The sequence below is a fragment of the Symphalangus syndactylus genome, chromosome 22 (assembly GCF_028878055.3).
Source record: "Symphalangus syndactylus isolate Jambi chromosome 22, NHGRI_mSymSyn1-v2.1_pri, whole genome shotgun sequence".
Taxonomy (NCBI): Eukaryota; Metazoa; Chordata; class Mammalia; order Primates; family Hylobatidae; genus Symphalangus; species Symphalangus syndactylus.
Window position 1 is genome coordinate 28,134,491 of NC_072444.2, and position 18,343 is coordinate 28,152,833.

Genomic DNA, 18,343 nt, shown 5'->3' on the forward strand with positions numbered 1-18,343 from the left:
AGTCTCTCTCTTGATGTGTGGGGATTATGAGGATTATGGGGTTTACAATTCAAGATGAGATTTGGGTGGGGACACAACGCCTAACCATGTCACCCCCCTTCATTCAACATCCATTAACTGAGCTGATACTGAGTGTCTGCTTTGTTCTAGACATCTTGCTAACTCTTTGGGATTCAGTGATGAAGAAATTTTTCGTGCCTTCATAGAGGTAAAAGTATGAATGATGAGAGTTAGTTAATAAGGAATTATGGTTATGTGCTGTGGAAAGAAATTTTGGGCAATGGTGGACCACACCAAATATATGACAGTGGTTCCATAAGATTATAATGGAGGTGAAAATTTCCTATTGCTTAGTTACATTGTATGTGGTATAAGGTTGTTGCCCAGTATATTACTCATGTGTGTGTGGTGATGCTGGTGTAAGCAGACCTAATATGCTGCCGGTTATATAAAATATAGCACATTCAATCATGGACGGTACATAATACTTGATCGTGATTATAAATGATTGTTTTACTGGTGTATGTATTTACTATAGTGTACTTTTTATCATTATTTTAGAGTGTACGTCCTCTACTTACATATAAAATAATTCACTGTAAAACAGCCTCCAGCTATTCTGGAAGAGGTATTCCAGAAGAAAGCATTGTTATTATAGGAGATGACAGCTCCATGTATGTTATTGCCCCTGGAGACCTTCCATTGGTCCAAGATGTGGAGGTGCAAGAGCAATAGTGATGATCCTCACCCTGTGTATGCCTAGGCTAATGTGTGTGTGTTAGTTTTCAACAAAAACATTAAAAAAGTTAAAAAATTTAAAAATAGAATAAAACTTATAAAATAAGGTTATAAAAATAAAATGTCTTTGTAGAGCTGCACAATGTATTCGTGTTGTGTTTTAAGCTGAGTTATTAAGAGACAAAAAGTTTTAAAAATGGTTTATAAAGTAAAAAAGTTACAGTAAACTAAGGCTGATTTATTATTGAAGAAAAAATAATATTTAAAAGAGGAATTTAGTGTAACCTAAGCACACAGTGTTTTTAAAGTTCACAGTGGTGTATAGTAATGTCCTAGGCCTTCACACTTACTTACCACTGACTCACTGACTCACCGTCTCACCCAGAGCAACTTCCAGTGAGCTCCATTCATGGGGGTAAGTGCCCTAGACAGATGTACCATTGTGTTACAGTTGTTTACAGTATTCAGTAGTGTAATGTGCTATACAGATTTGTAGTCTTGGAGCAGTAGGCTATAGGTATCATCTAGACTTGTAACTACACTCTATCATGTTCATACAAGGATGAACATATATCCATTGTTAAGCAACATGTGATTGTACAGTAATGTGTGGTAAGCGTTCTCAGTGGGGAAGAAGATGATTCTATTGGGTGTACTTAGCAGGGGCAACTGACTTGGAGCAAGAGAGTTGAGAGCTGAAGAATGATGAAGAATTAGCTAACCAAAAAGTGGATATGGCAATAGGGGAAAGAAGGAAGGCTGTTCTGGGCAGAGGAAACCCATGTGCAGTGGCCCAGAGGCAAAACAGAATAACAAAAAGCAAGCAAGTAAAACTGGACGGGGCATTAACACTATTATTAACAATAATATATTATTAATTATGTAATATAATTAAACAATATATCACTATTATTAACAATCATAATGAAGTGAAGTGGATAGAGTGAAGTAGATGGATTCAAGAAATACTTAGAAGGTAGGACCTGTAGGACTTGATGATTGGAGGAAAAATCAAGGATGCCTCTAGGTTTTGGGCTTGGACAACTGATAGATGATGGTGCTTGTGTCAGTTATTGATTTATTGCTTCTCACCTCGAAGTATGTTCTTCATTGCTTGCTCTGTGAAAATGAATCTGGGCCTTTTGCTTTTCCTCTGCCAGCTGGCATGATGTTTAGTTTTGTCAGTAGAGGGTGCTGGAGAGACATTGAGGAGGAAAGAGATTTACTTGCTGGTTCCAAGAGAGGCCAGTGTGGCACATGGCGTTTCTTCAGTGCTCAGGCATTTGCAGCTCTTAGTGGCCAGCAGCTCTCCTGCTGCCCAGGTAGCAGAGTGCGTCCACTGAGACACTCCTCTACAAAAAACTTTCCTTGGCATTCTAGAGGACTGATTGCTGGCAAATTTCACAGAGTGGACTCCTGAAGTTCTGTCAGGTACGAGCCCCCTCCAGCAAGGTCTGGATCTCAGCCCTAGAGTTGGGGAAACTCTTTCTTGGGTGCTCTGTCTCAGCCTTAAGTGTGGTGGCAATTATATGTTGTGTTACATAATATTATATTTGCTACTGTGTTTTATGTCAGCTATTGCTATGTTCTTTCAAGGGTCTTTTTCTTATTTGCCAACTTCTCATTAATCTCTTGTTATAGTTAATGATTTTTAATGTTCCCCTGTTGAAATTACCATGTAGTTTCTGTCTCCTGATTGGACTTAGGCTGTGACTGGACATAGAGTGTTCTGTTAGAATCATAAAGAGAAGCATATTTGGGGAGAGAGATGGCCAAAGTTTGGGACATGACCAATTTTAAGTGCAGAACACTCACAAAGAGATATCCAAGTGCCTGTCCTATATGAGCTCTGAAGACCTGGGTTGGAGATTGCCCAGGAAGAGTGTGAGGAACAAGAAGACAGTATGGCCAGGATAGAGTCCTGTAGGTTACAGCCTGTTCACATGAAAAGGAACCTCTTAAGGAGGCTGGGGAAGACTGATTGGAGGGATACTATAGTTTATTATTATATTATTCATATGGTTTTTGTGAAGGTGAAATGAGTTGATATTATATAAAGTACTGAGCATAATGTCTGGCACATAAGTCCTTAGTAAATGTGACTACTGACTGTGCTGTTGTCTGCTGGGCACTGTGGTGAGTGACAGGGATAGAGGATGACCAGGGCCGCAGGCCCTGCCTTGAGGGGTGGGGAATTGGAAGAGGCTTGTTAAGTGTATTATAGTGAGTGGTAGGTGTCAGAAAGGCATGAATAGGCTGGGTGTGGTGGCTCATGCCTATAATCCCAGCACTTTGGGAGGCTGAGGCAGGAGGATTGTTTGAGATCAGGAGTTTGAGACCAGCCCAGGAGAATCACTTGAACCAGGGAGGCAGAGGTTGCAGTGAGCCAAGTTCACACCACTGCACTCCAGCCTGAGTGACAGAGTGAGACTCCATCTCAAAAAAATTAAAAAAAGAACAACAACAAAAGAAAGGCACGAATAAAGCTCCAAAAACTTTTGCCTCGGGGATTCTGATCAGGGGCCACAGAGGAGGTAAAGGCTCAGCTGGATCTTGGAGGAGAGGTGCAGGTTTGCCCCGTGAAGAGAAGGCAGGGAAGGTCTGGACAGAGGGAACGGCATTAACAGAGGAGGGAGAGTGCTTGATAGCCCAGTCCCACAGTGGGGTCATGGTTTGCCTCTTGACTTAGGGGTGGGACAAAAATTGGACACACTTTCTGAATAGCTGTTTATTCTGCATCCTTATATTCCACAGTGTGCTTTGTTCTCATAACTAGATTTATAATTTATTTAGTGAGTTTTAAAATTTCTGCAGGAATTTGCTAGTTAACAATCTAAAATGATTTAAAACTTTGATTTGTGCTAACATTTTGCTTAAGCTTTCATTGAGCGTGAAATTGGAGTGTGTAGGCTGAAATCTTTAAGAGGGGAAAGTTGAAATGTACCGCGTGCTGTGCCACTTCCTTGAGTTTTACTCTCTGGATGAAAACATTTTTTTCCAGACACGCATGGTGGCTCACACCTGTTATCTTAGCACTTTGGGAGGCCAAGGCAGGAGGATCACTTGAGCCCAGGAGTTGGAGACCAGCCTAGGCAACATAGGGAAATCCTGTCTCTACAAAAAGAGTTTAAAAAGTTAAAAAAAAAAAAAAAATTCTGCTTCCTGAACACTGATAGAGCTCAGAATAGTGTCTGGGTCATGTGAGTTCTCTTTAACTTGCAGTTGTTTTTCAAAGGTTCGACAACGGAAGAAATGGAAATTCCTAAAAATTGTATGACTCTTCTCTCAATAACTCACATTTTTGGAGATTTAGGAAACAGGTGTGATGAACTTTTGATTCTTTTGGAGAGAAAGCGTAGCAATTAAGCCTTAAGGCCCTCTGTGATTTATTCTTTGTGACTGGAATGTTATTTTCCTTTTTCTCTGTCTGGCAAACTCTAAGTGAATATACAGTTCACTTATTAGTTTTCTAGTCTTTTCTAAAGCTTCTGAATTTGGTTTACCAAAGCACTGCCCTAAGGTAAGTCTGTGGTAATACTGGCATGCTTTCATGGAAGATCTTCAAATTGTCAAAAAAAAAAAAGAAAAAAAAAAAAAATAGGAAACAGTCCTGCAGGCATTCGTTAGAATGTGTTATCTTTGGACCCTGGTAGAGGAAGTCCCTTGGCTGAAATGGCACACTCTAATCCAGAAATTCTCCTGAAAGGTCTGCTTCTGAGTCTTCAGAGGAAAGAGGAATACATTTTCTAAAGAAAGATAATCGTTTGTTTTTTTCAGAAAGAAGAGTTAAACCATTCTTTATTGGCTAGGACTCCTGGGAATTATATAAAAAGGAAGCTGAGAGGCCGGACGCGGTGGCTCACGCTTGTAATCCCAGCACTTTGGGAGGCCGAGGCGGGCAGATCACGAGGTCAGGAGATCGAGACCACGGTGAAACCCCGTCTCTACTAAAAAAAAAATACAAAAAATTGGCCGGGCGTGGTGGCGGGCGCCTGTAGTCCCAGCTACTCGGAGAGGCTGAGGCAGGAGAATGGCGTGAACCCGGGAGGCGGAGCTTGCAGTGAGCCGAGATTGCGCCACTGCACTCCATCCTGGGCGACAGAGCGAGACTCCGTCTCAAAAAAAAAGAAGGAAGCTGAGAAGGAAGATGTCAAACTGTGACTCTCCAAAGGTTTTAGTTTTTTTTCTTTTTTTTTCCCTTTTCCCTTGCTTCTCCTAGAGGTGACAGACACCTGTAACTCTTTGTTCTTGGTGAAGACCAAGTGTTTGCCTAAAAGAGTATTGAGAGACCCAAGAAAATAAGACACTTAGGGCAGTTTTACTTTACTTGACTATCGCTTGGGTAAAATGATGGAAGTTGAAGTGTGACTCTTCTGATAATTGCCTCCTCTGTTCTTTTATGATATAAGCCAAGGGTGACAAACATTCCAGGATTATTATATTTTTGAAATTTGGGGATTGTTTTGAAGTTGATAAAATATTTCATATTAGCAGTTTATTGAGAAGTTGAAAGAAAAACATGATGCTCACTTTAAGAACAAGTATAGGCTGGGCGCGGTGGCTCACACCTGTAATCCAAGCACTTTGGTAGGCTGAAGTGGGTGGATCACGAGGTCAGGAGATTGAGACCATCCTGGTTAATGTAGTGAAACCCCGTCTCTACTAAAAAATATTAAAAATTAGCCAGGCGTGGTGGCGGGCGCCTGTAGTCCCAGCTACTCAGGAGGCTGAGGCAGGAGAATGGCATGAACCCAGGAGGCGGACCTTACAGTGAGCCAAGATCGTGCCACTGCACTCCAGCCTGGGTGACAGAGCGAGACTCTGTCTCCAAAAAAAAAAAAAAAATCTGATGGTTTAAATGCAGAACAATTGCAGGAATTATATAGTGAGAGCACCCCTGCACTCACCATTTAGATTCTACAGTTGCATTTTACTGTATTTGCTATAGTATATACATTTACCATATTTACTGTAGAATCATCCTCTATCCATTTCTTTGTGTATAAGGATTTTGCTTTAGTATTTTATATTACAACAAAAGGCTACAAACAATATAGGAGAGTGGTTGAATATGGTAAATGTAATAGTCTGTTCTTGCATTACTTTAAATACTGAAGACTGGGCAATTTATAAAGAAAAGAGGTTTAGTTAGCTCACAGTACTGCAGGCTGTACAGGAAGCAAGGCTAGGGAGGCCTCAGGGAGCTTTTACTCATGGCGGAAGGCAAAGCTAGAGCAGGCATCTTCACATGGCTGGAGTAGGAGGAAGACGAGGGAAGGCGCTGTCCACTTTTAAACAACCAGATCTCGTGAGAACTTAGCACCGAGGGGATGATGCTAAACCATTCATGAGAAACCGCCCCATGATCCAATCACCTCCCACCAGGCCCCACCTCCAACACTGGGGATTACAATTTGACATGAGATTTGGGGGGGGACACAAGTCCAAACCATATTATTATGGAATATGATGGAATTCTCTGCAGCAGTGAAAAAGAATGAGGCACTTTGTATGGACTGACATGGAACAATCTCAAAGATACAGGAAGTAAAAATGGGCTCAGAAGGATATATGAAGTATACTACTATTTGTGTAACAAAGAGATGTACATATATGTGTGTGCATGCTGCATATGCATGAAATATCTCCAGAAAGTATAAGCAAGAAGCTGATATGAGTGGGGCTGTGGGGTAGCCCACCTACAGTACCATGCATATATATTATAAATTTTAAAACTGTGTGCACTTGTGCTAACTGCTGGAAAGTTTAATTGCTTCTTTGATATTTTCAGCATGTCAGAAATCTCCACCTCCTAGTCCTTAGATTTTAGATTGTAACAAATTGCAGCCAAACAGCTAAGGTTTGAATTCTTATTCTTTATTTATATATGGTATCGATTTTACTGTCAATAAAACCAGGATATATGAGTTATTAAGAAGTTTAAGTTAGATAGTCTAAGTAAAGTGCTTAATATAAAACAGTAGCTGGCACACAGTACTTGACACAGTAAATATCAGGTATTATTATCAAGCATACAATTTTGTGGGAGAGGCAAATAATCATTTAAATATTCTCTGTAGGTGTGTCTATGAGGGATGCAGTAAGTAAAAGGGAAATCAGAGGAGGCTGTATAAGGAAGTTGAGAAGGATAATTGAGAGAGAAGTGAAGGAAGGCCATTCCAGACAGAGAAAGTCCCTTTTTTAAGGTGCAAAAGCATAAAACAGTGTGGGTGAGTTTGAAAATTCCAGTAGTTCATAATGGCTTGAAATAGTCTGGGTTATGAGAGATGAAATGGCAGATGATGATGATAGCTGACATTTATTGAGCGCTTAGACAACGTCCTGTTCTAAGTGTTTTTTATGTTTTAATGTATTAAGTCCCTCTAGTAACTATGATATTGGTAGTATAATTACCTTCATTTTACTGTTGAGCAGACCAAGGCAGGGAGATTAAGTAACTTATCCAAGGTCTTGCAAAGTCAGCCCATGTTGGTGTGCACCCCTTGTGCTGTCTGATGAGGTCTTGCAAAGTCAGCCCATGTTTGTGTGCACCCCTTGTGCTGCCTGATGAGCCTGCTAGGTAGATGTAGTGCAGACATTGAGCAGTGTCTGGATTCACTTCCATAAGCTTTGGGAAACTATAATATTAAAGGATTTTAAGCAATTAAGTGAAACTCTCAGATTTCTACTCTAGGATGACCAGCAATGGCTTAGGGAAGGTGCTGAAAATCTCGTTTCCGCTTCCTTCCTTTCCCTTCTCCTCCCACCCCAAATCCTTTATGTCCTGAAGAAATGATATAATTCATTATTAATATAATACTTTGAGAAACGTGGAGGAGTTCTTTAAATTGATCTTCACCTTGTAATGAATTTGGACACATTTTCAGGACTTCTCCAGCTGTATCAAACTAAAGGCAAGAAGGGTCAACAATAACAATTATGTGCATTTTATTTTATTTTATTTTAATTTTTGAGGTGGAGTCTCACCTTTTTGCCCAGGCTGGAGTGCAGTGGCACGATTTCGGCTGACTGCAACCTCCACCTCCTGGGTTCAAGCAATTCTCCTGCATCAGCCTCCTGAGTAGAGTAGCTGGGGTTACAGGCACCCACCACCACGCATGGCTAATTTTTGTGTCTTTTAGTAGAGATGGGGTTTCACCATGTTGGCCAGGCTGGTCTCGAACTCCTGACCTCAGGTGATCTGGCCCGCCTCGGCCTCCCAAAGTGCTGGGATTACAGGCATGAGCCACCATGCCCAGCCACATACATATTTTAGATTAAGCTCCTATATGATATATGTAACAAAATACCTCCAAACTGCTGCTTAAAACAACATTCAGCATTTGTTATCCCACACACCTTTTGTGGGTCAGGAATTTAGGAGCGGCTTGAGGTCCCTTCTCAGGTTGCAGTCAACTGAAGGCTTGATAGGGTCTGGAGGATCCAATTGCAACATACCGCATTCACAAGGTTGGCAGAGTTCTTGCTGGCTGTTGGCAGAAGCTTCAGTTCCTTGCACATGGAACCTCTTCATAGGGCTGCCTGAGTTTCTTCATGATACTACACCTGGCTTTCCAGAAGAAAGGATTCACATAAGAGCAAGGTGAAAGCTGCAATGTCTTTTATGACGTAGCCTTGGAAGACATTATTCTCGAGTTTGAATACCAGGAGGCAGAGCTCATTGGGGGCCATTTTGTGGGCTGGCTACCACAGTTCTCATGAAAATGTTAGTGACTAGAATAATAAAATTTAGAACTAAAAGGAGCCATAGCCCAGTGGTTTCAAGATGTGGCTCTTGAACCAGCAGCATCACTTGTGAATTTGGTTAAAATGTAAATTATTGGGCCTGTCCCAAGACTTACTGAATTAGGATCGAGGAGTGACTCCCAACACTCTTTCTCTCTCTTTTTTTTTAAATAAACTTTATACTTTAGAATACTTTTAGATTTATAGAAAAATCAGGCCGGGCGCGGTGGCTCACACCTGTAATCCCAGCACTTTGGGAGGCAGAGGCGGGCGGATCACGAGGTCAGGAGATCGAGACCATCCTGGCTAACACGGTGAAACCCCGTCTCTACTAAAAATACAAAAAATTAGCCGGGCGTAGTGGCAGGTGCCTGTAGTCCCAGCTACTCGGGAGGCTGAGGCAGGAGAATGGCGTGAACCCGGGAGGCGGAGCTTGCAGTGAGCCGAGATCTCGCCACTGCACTCCAGCCTGGGCGACAGAGCGAGACTCTGTCTCAAAAAAAAAAAAAAAAAGAAAAATTCAAAATTGAGCAGATAGTATAAATAGTTCACACACACACGGAGTTTCCCCTATTATTAACATCTTGCATGAGTGTGGCTTATCTGTTACAACTGATGAAGCAGTACTAATATATTATTAACTGAAGTCTACAGTTTAAGGTTCACTCTTTGTGTTGTACATTCTGTGGAGTTTGATAGAAACATAAATGTCGTGTGCTTATCCACAGTTACAATATCCTGCAGAATAGTTTCACCACTATTAAAACTTCTGTGCTCCATGTAATCATCTCTCCCCTCTTTGCCCAGCCCCTGGCAACCACTGGTCCTTCTACTGTCTCTATAGTTTTGCCTTTTAAAGAAAGTTGAAGTTCCTTTTAAAGAAAGTTCTATGGTTGGAATCATATAGTGTGTATACTTTCAGATTGGCTTCTTTCACTTAACAATATGCATTTAATGTTCCTCTTGTTCTTTAGAGCTTATTTCTTTTTATTGCTCAATGAAAACCACAGTTCGCATATCCATTCATGAAGTACAGTTGAAGGACACCTTGGTTGCCTTCTGTCTTTGATTATGAATCAAGCTACTCTAAAATTTGTGCAGATTTTTGTATGGACATAAGTTTTTAAGTCAATTGGACAAATGCTTAGGGGCACAATTGTGGGATTGTATGGTAAGATTATGTTTAGCTTTTTCAGGCCGGGCGCGGTGGCTCATGCCTATAATCCCAGCACTTTGGGAGGCCGAGGTGGGCAGATCACGAGGTCAGGAGATCGAGACCATCCTGGCTAACATGGTGAAACCCCGTCTCTACTAAAAATACAAAAAAATTAGCCGGGGTTGGCAGTGTGCACCTGTAGTCCCAGCTGCTGGGGAGGCTGAGGCAGGAGAATGGCATGAAACCGGGAAGCGGAGCTTGCAGTGAGCCGAGATCTCGCCACTGCACTCCAGCCTGGGTGACAGAGCAAGACTCCCATCTCAAAAAAAAAAAATTATGTTTAGCTTTTTCAGAAAATGCCATACTGTGCTTCATGTTTGCTGTGGGTATAAATGCTGGATGCTTCAGTTTCCTGTAGTTTTCTTGTTTTTTTCCACCCCTGGTTTCTTTGGGTTTTCCTAAGAACTCCTTCTTAAATAGAGTCTGTCTTGAAGCTCTGTCAGTTGTAATGCATTTTTTTTTTTTTTTTTATACTGGAGCTCTGTTGATGTGGTGGAAAGGTGTTGGGGAAGGAGTGCATTCTGTAATCCAATATTAAATCTCGGTTTTTTAGTGGGCGTAAGTCTCTAGGCTGTGATCTTCTGAAGAGTTTATTAGCTTTCCTCCCCTCACCCCTTCTGTGAGAAGGCAAGAGGGAGTTGAGTAATTGTCCTTTCCCCAGGTCTACAAAGTTCTTGCAAAGTAGTTTCTCTTAGCAGGTGGGCCTTTGTTATGGAGAATGCTCTGAGCAATTGCAAAATGGTTACTTTCCCCTCTCCCTGCCTAAAATACAAGGGGATTTTTTTCTTTGATGTTCTTGTAAGAACCTGTTCAGGCTCCTGGAGGTAAAAGCTATAGGTCCCTCTTAAGTCTGGACCTCCAGAAGTTTTAACTCTCAAGCTAGTCCACACTCAGTCTTCTGCAGTTTGTCAAAATTACCGTTCAGGTAATGATTACTGTATTGCTTACTGGTTCCTGTAGCTTTTGCTTCTGGTAATCTGATCTTTTCTGTGATTCTCTGTATTTTCTTGTGATTTCTTTTTCCAAATTTTGCGGTAGCTGTTTGCTCTGTGACCCCAGTTCTCTAGTGGATCTAAGAAAGGCCATTGATTTCAGTTTGTTTAGCTGTTTTCTTTCTGTGAGGTTGGGAGTGATGACTTCTGAACTGAAAATGAAGCCTGGCACCCAACACCCCTTGCTTTAACAAATCCCTCCAGGTGATTCTGAGGCATGCGAATGGTTGAGAACCACTGATACAGCCTAAGTCTTTCAGTTCACAGATAAAGTCCAAAGGGGAAACTGGCTGGTCACTGTGGCTCACACCTGTAATCTTAGCCCTTTGGGAGCCTGGGAGGTAGATGGTGCAGTGAGCTGTGATTGCACCACTGTACACCAGCCTGGGTGACAGAACAAGACTCTGTCTCAAAAAACAAAACCGGACCCGGCGCAGTGGCTCACGCCTGTAATCCCAACACTTTGGGAGGCTTAGGCAGGTGGATCACCTGAGGTCAGGAGTTCGAGACCAGCCTGACCAACGTGGTGAAACCCCGTCTCTACTAAAAATACAAAAATTAGCCGGGTGTGGGGATTCATGCCTGTAATCCCAGCTACTTGGGAGGCTGAGGTAGGAGAATGAGGTGAACCCGGGAGGCAGAGCTTGCGGTGAGCCGAGATCACACCACTGCACTCCAGCCTGGGCAACAAAGCGAGACTCCATCTCAAAAAAACCAAAAAAAAAAAAAACAAAAAACAAAAAACCCAAAAACAAATGGGGGAAATTACTTTTCTAAGTTACAGTGAGAGTCAAAACCCGGACTAGAACCTGGGTCTCTTGACTAGATCATCTTCAAGCTGTATTTTTGTATCTACATATAGTGACCTTCAAAGGGATTCATTATATTTCATCTTGTGTATTGTATGTTTGACAAGTATCTTTGTTTTGATGATTCACTGATTTCAGTCCTTGGTATTTACCTCAAGTTCATTCTGGGATCTGGTTCTATTCATACACATTATCATAGCTATTTGGAAGCTTACTTGAAATCTTCTCTTTGAAAGAAATATCAACCTATCTCAGGTGTGAGCTTCAGTCTAACATTGATGTGAGTGAAATAGTATGTTATATAGAAAATTTTATTTTCCCCTGCCATCCCTTACACAAGATTTTTTAAATACCTGAAAGAAAACCTTAGAGCTCTTCATTCAGTCTTTGGAAAAGCCTGGTGTGAACCATCATATGGGAGGAATCCACTGCCTCTGTCATTCTTTCTTCCCATGAGTTCCCATAATTTCATTTTCTTAATATGTAGTATAGGGTGGATAGCAGTCATAATCCCCTTTTCCATCTCAAGCCAGCCCACACTCCTTAGCCTCATGCACATGACATTCCTCTCAAGTTGTGATCTGGAGAAGGCTGGGGATGTTTGCTGTTGGCAGTCTTTTTCTGTAAAGGGCCAGATATAGTAAATACTTAGTCTTTTCGGGTTGTATGGTCTCTGTTTCAAGTATAGAACTCTGCCATTGCAGTGGGAAGACAAACAACCATAGAAAATATACATAAAAAAATAAGGCCGGGTGCGGTGGCTCACACCTGTAATCCCAGCACTTTGGGAGGCCGAGGGGGGGCGGATCACAAGGTCAAGAGTTCGAGACCAGCCTGGCCAACGTAGTGAAACCCTGTCTCTACTAAAAATACAAAAATTAGCCAGGCATGATGGCACGTGCCTGTAGTCCCAGCTACTTGGGAGGCTGCGGCAGGAGAATCACTTGAAACCAGGGAGGCAGAGGTTGTAGTGAGCTGAGATTGTGCCACTGCATGCCAGCCTGGGCAATAGAGCGAGACTCCATCTCAAAAAAAAAAAATCGGTGTAGCTGACTTCTAATAAAACTTGATTGATTGATTGATTGAGATAGAGTCTCACTCTTGTTGTCCAGGCTAGAGTGCAATGGCGTGGCATGATCTCAGCTCACCGCAGCTTCCACCTCCCAGGTTCAAACGATTCTCTGCCTCAGCCTCCCGAGTAGCTTGGATTACAGGCTTGTGCCACCACGCCCAGCTAATTTTGTATTTTTAGTAGAGACAGGGTTTCTCCATGTTGGTCAGGCTGGTCTTTAACTCCCGACCTCAGATGATCCACCCGCCTCGGCCGCCCAAAGTGCTGGGATTACAGGTGTGAGCCACTGCGCCTGGCTATAAAACTTTATTTTCAAAAACAGGTACAGTCTCTTGGCCCTAGTTGCTAGCCGCTGTTTCAGAGCCTGTGGAAATCTTATCTTCACTTTATGCCCCAAAGGATGCCATCATTTTTATCTACTTGGATGGGATCCCCAAGATTACTTAGATTGCTTTCAGAAGTAATAACGGATATCTGGGTATGGAGCATAGCATCTTAGTTTTAGTTTCTTTTTTGACGGTATACCACAGGTGCCTAGAGAAAATTCCATTTTAGGTGCTTTCTTTTGAGGAAATACTGCTGATCTCGAATAACTGTGGGTAATTGAAATATCATACCTTTTAATAATGACTACTAACCCCCTAAAAAGAATATAGACTTTTTCGCTCTAAACATGGTTTCAATAGGGGTTTTTTCTTTAATGGTCTCTTATGACTCTAGATTGAAACAAACAAGAAAATAACCCTACTTCTATAGTTACTATAACAGCTGAGGCAAGCTATACTACCAGTGGTGCATGGTAAAGCCTGCCTTTTAATAAGTTCTTACATATAAAGAATAATAGAAAGTTTCAAGTTACGGCGTGTTATAGGTGCCTATGGAGTTATTAGGTTAGAGGAATGATTTTAATTTACTTGGAGTCCTTAGCACATTGCTTATTGCATGCATGCTCAGTAAAAGTGGATATTGGTGTTTGTGCTTTGCAACTACCACAGGTCTTGGTTGTCATGGCTTCTCATTAGTGCATTAAGGTCCCTTTAGAGCTCTGGTTGCCTGGCAAGAGAAAAGGCAGGAACTGCCAGGAGCTGAAAGGACAGATGCTTAGCTGCAGAAGTAGCCTCTGGGGAGCGTTGGCTACATTGGCTGAGGTTTGTGTGCATGTGGTCAAATGTGTGAACTTGGGTTTTGCTAGACAAAACTCTCGGCCACAAGAGTTAATTAATATATGTTACAAGTGGTCTTTGTTTTAGAAATCTTTGCAGTTTGAGCTATTTAAAACTTTTTTTAAATAAGCAAAGTAGAAGATTCTGTTTGGGATGCATTCCTGTCCTTTAGGGAAGTACTGCTGACCTTTAAGAATAGTGGGTAATTGGCCGGGATCAGTGGCTCACATCTGTAATCCCAGCAGTTTGAGAGGCCAAGGCTGGCGGATCATGAGGTGAAGAGATCAAGACCATCCTGGCCAACATGGTGAGACACCGTCTCTACCAAAAATACAAAAATCAGCTGGGCATGGTGGCGCGTGCCTGTAGTCCCAGCTACTTGGGAGGCTGAGGCAGGAGAATCGCTTGAACCTGGGAGGCAGAGGTTGCAGTAAGCTGAGATTGTGCCACTGCACAACCGCCTGGCGACAGAGCGAGACTCTGTCCAAAACAAAAAAATAAAAAACAGTGGGTAATTGAAATATTGTACGTTTTAATAATGACTACTAGTGGGATGCGGTGGCTCACGTCTGTAATCCCAGCCCTTTAGGAGGCTGAGGCGGGTGGATCACCGGAGGTCGGGAGTTCAAGACCAGCCTAACCAACATGGAGAAACCCTGTCTACTAAAAATACAAAATTAGCTGGGCATGGTGGCGCATGCCTGTAATCCCAGCTACTCAGGAGGCTGAGGCAGGAGAATCGCTTGAACCCCGGAGGCGGAGGTTGTAGTGAGCTGAGATCACGCCACTGCACTCCAGCCTGGACTACAGAGCGAGACTCCACCCCCGCCCCCCCCCCCCAAAAAAAAGAATACTAATCCACTGAAAAAAGGTCATTTGGCTGGGCCCAGTGGCTCATGCTGTAATCCCAGCACTTTGGGAGGCCAAGGCGGGTGGATCACCTGAGGTCAGGAGTTTGAGACCAGCCTGGCCAACATGGTGAAACCCCGTCTCTACTAAAAGTACAAAAATTAGCCCGGTGTGGTGGTGCATGGCTGTGATCCCAGCTACTCTGGAGGCCGAGGCAGGGGAATTGCTTGAACCCAGGAGGTGGAGGTTGCAGTGAGCTGAGGTCGTGCCACTGCACTCCAGCCTGGGCAATAGAGGGAGACTTCTTCTCAATAAATAAATAAATAAAGGTCAGTATACAATATTAGAATACTGAAAGCTTGAGTAATTAGAAGAGTCTTAATGATTAGAATTAATTATTTCAGGCTAAAAAATATTAGAAAGAGACTCTAGAGGGCAGTATAAGTCAACATGTTCATGCTTCTCCTGGCAATGGAAAGTTAAATTTTGCTTTGGAAAAATATTCCAGGTGTTCTGAACTCTTTTCCCACCACACGGTGTCCCGGTTTGGTAGAAATGTGGGTTTTGGAAAGAAGTGCTCTGATTTGGCTTACGAAGATTAGCTAATATATCAGAATTATATGGCCCTAGGGAATATCTCTGCTTGGTTTACAATACTGTCGTAGAAAAACTGGAATTCCTTGGCCAGGCGTGTTGGCTCACGCCTGTAATCCCACCACTTTGGGAGGCCGAGGCGGGTGGATCACGAGATCAGGAGTTCGAGACCAGCCTGACCAACATGGTGAAACGCCATCTCTACTAAAAATACAAAAATTAACCGGGTGTGGTGGCGCGTGCCTGTAATCCCAGCTACTCAGGAGGCTGAGGCAGAACTGCTTGAACTCGGGAGGTGGAGCTTGCAGTGAGCCGAAATTACGCCGCTGCACTCCAGCCTGGGCGATAGAGCAAGACTCCGTGTCAAAAAAAAAACTGGAATTCCCTTGTTGATTCAACTAAATTGAATTGAGTTTGCTTTTCAGACATTTGTGTAGCATTAAGTGAAAGGAATATATCTGTATAGCTAATATGTCTTTTGTTTTCAAATCTTGTTGGGTAGGAAGTAAATGTACCCTCTATTCAAACAAATGGGAAGAGTTTGACTTATTTTGACTTTTTTTTGTTTTAGCAACTTTTTAAAACAAAGTTGAAATTAGATGCCTGATTTGTGAATGTCTGTGTTAATGTTGAACCTTTCAGAACGTTTGCATTAAGCAAAACCCAGAGCCTATTATGCCTATCACTTTTTCTTCTAATTTTTAACCTTCTGTGCATTTTCAGGGGAATCTAATCCTTATGTTATTGACTCATCTTACATGTAATTCATCAAATATGGTTTGGAAAGAACTGTTTTGAAGCCTAAGAAGCTCTAGCTTGTAGAGCCTCTTCGGGTCTTAGGCTTTACAAGGCAGAAAGTGGGGATTACCAAGGGCAAACTAATGAATCTCCTATACATTTAGATTTAATATTTTAAACTATTAATTGCAATTTTTGTTTTTTGAGACAAAATTTCACTCTGTTGCTCAGGCTGGAGTACAGTGGCATGATGTCAGCTTACTGCAACCTCTGCCTCCTGGGTTCAAGCAATTCTCCTGCCTCAGCCTCCTGAGTAGCTGGGACTACAGGCGCCTGCCACCATGCCCGGATAATTTTTGTATTTTAAGTAGAAACGGGGTTTTACCATGTTGGCCAGGTTGGTCTCAAACTCCTGACCTCAAGAGATCCGCCCACCTTGGTTGGCCTCCCAGAGTGTTGGGATTACAGGCGTGAGCCACCGCATCCGGCCAAAAAAGTTATTTTGACGTAGTTACAACTATTTTTCCTTTGGAAATAAATCAGGAGTTTTAGAAAATACAGAGTTTCCCACATCTTTCAGTAATGTTAAAACTAATGTGCACTTCTGAGACAGGAACGAGTATCATGTATTGGGTTTGATTATTGGTATTGAGTATTAGGTTTACTTCTGTCACCACTTGTGCATCTATGTTTTTTTCATCCTCATCACAAAGAGTAATGTAAAATAAGCATTCGTGTTTACAAAATATACACTGCTCATTAGAACTTTCACCTGAAATTGTGTATTTTTAATTTATACAGAATTGGTGTGTAAACTAAAGTAGTTTTCTTAATGAAAAAAATAGAAAGTTAATTAGAAAGTTTCTAGGAAAGAAGATTGAGTTTTTTTTTTTTTTTAAAACAAAGTATCTAGAAATAAAAGCTAAGTTTTTTTTTCTTTTGTTTTGAGATAGAGTCTAGCTCTGTCGCCCAGGCTGGAGTGCAGTGGTGCGATCTCAGCTCACTGCAACATCCACCTCCCGGGTTCAAGGGATTCTCCTGCCTCAGCCTCCTGAGTAGCTGGGATTACAGGTGCTTGCCACCACACCCAGCTAATTTTTGTATTTTTAGTAGCGACGGGGTCGCTGGTCTTGAACTCCTGACCTCGTGATCTGCCTGCCTCAGCCTCCCAAAGTGCTGGTATTACAAGCGTGAGCCACCGCGCCTGGCCAGAAGGTAAAATTTTAAAGCAGCTGTGTAATATGTAGAGAAAGTAACTAAATCTTTGAGTTTACAAAGGATTTGGGATATTTGCTTAATTCTCAGACTTGAAATTAACTAACTTACTAAATGTTTTCTTTATTCTGGCAAGTGACAGAACATTGATATAGACAGTATTACTCACGTTTTGTTTTATTTGCATGTAAATTGGCAAAGTCTCTCGGTATCTTGAAATATACAGGAGAAATTTTCCTTAACCTAAGATTGAAATATTATTTAAAGGTATAACACTGCACATATACCACTTAATTTATTTCTCGTACTTTGGAAAACTTCTCTATGTATAATAATCTCTCCTAGTCCTTTGGAGGAAATTTTAGTTACTGTTTTTTCCCTAATTTATTCCAGTTTACCCAAACCCATTGGTTTGGTCTCCCCAATTTACCCATTTCCCCAGTTTACCTGTTTGAGTATCTTGATTTTGTTTTTGTTTTTATTGTTCTCTTTGATGGCAATAGCTTCTTTTGCTCTAGAGAAAACATTTTCAGATGTTATGGTTATAAAATATTTTATATGGATTTATGCCTTTGGGTGTTACTTAAAAGGATCGCGTTATTGTTAAATGGCAGTTTCATATCTGGAATAATTCATGAAATAGAGATGTCATCTGATCAATGTTGGCAGGAATTTACTTTCTACCTCCAGATTTGCCCACTAGAGGACGTTTCCTTTCAGTAATTACACCCCTTCTAGTCAAGTTGCTGTCCACAGCTCCTTACATGTTTTTTAACTCCCTTACAATAGCTGGAACAGGATTGGGCAAGCTTTTTCTGAAAGGGACCTAATAGTAAAGACGTTAGGTTCCGTGGGTCATCAAGTCTCTGTTGCAGTTATTCAACCTTGCCTTTAAAGTGCAAAAGCAGCCATAGGTGATGCAAATGAACAGCCATGACCGTTTCCAAGAAATGTTTATTTATGGACACAGAAATTGGAATTTCATATAATTTTCATGTGTCGTGGAATAGTTTTCTTCTTTTGATTCTTCACCTTCAGCTTCAATCATTTACAGGTAAAGAAACCAAAAGCAGGCAGTAGGCTGGGTTTAACCCATGGGCCATTTTTGCCAACCCCTGAGCCAGAAACCCAAAGAAGGATACATACAGAAGTGGTTTCTTATTGACAGCTTTAATTTATGCAAATATCCAGGGTTGTTTTGTTACTACCAA

General features: G+C 41.8%; 1 protein-coding gene across 8 annotated transcripts in view; it reads left to right on the forward strand.

Moving 5' to 3' along the window:
• Nucleotides 1-18,343, forward strand: part of RERE (arginine-glutamic acid dipeptide repeats) — a 467,189-nt gene that overhangs the window by 73,887 nt on the left and 374,959 nt on the right. The window contains exon 2 of one of the 8 annotated variants that reach the window (XM_063631892.1): nt 151-208. The exons of 6 other annotated variants lie outside the window; for them this stretch is intronic. The gene's annotated coding sequence lies outside the window, so the exon portion shown is untranslated. Of the gene's footprint in view, nt 1-150; nt 209-18,343 lie in introns of those variants that run through there. One more of the 8 variants, XM_063631887.1, reaches the window with a different exon arrangement.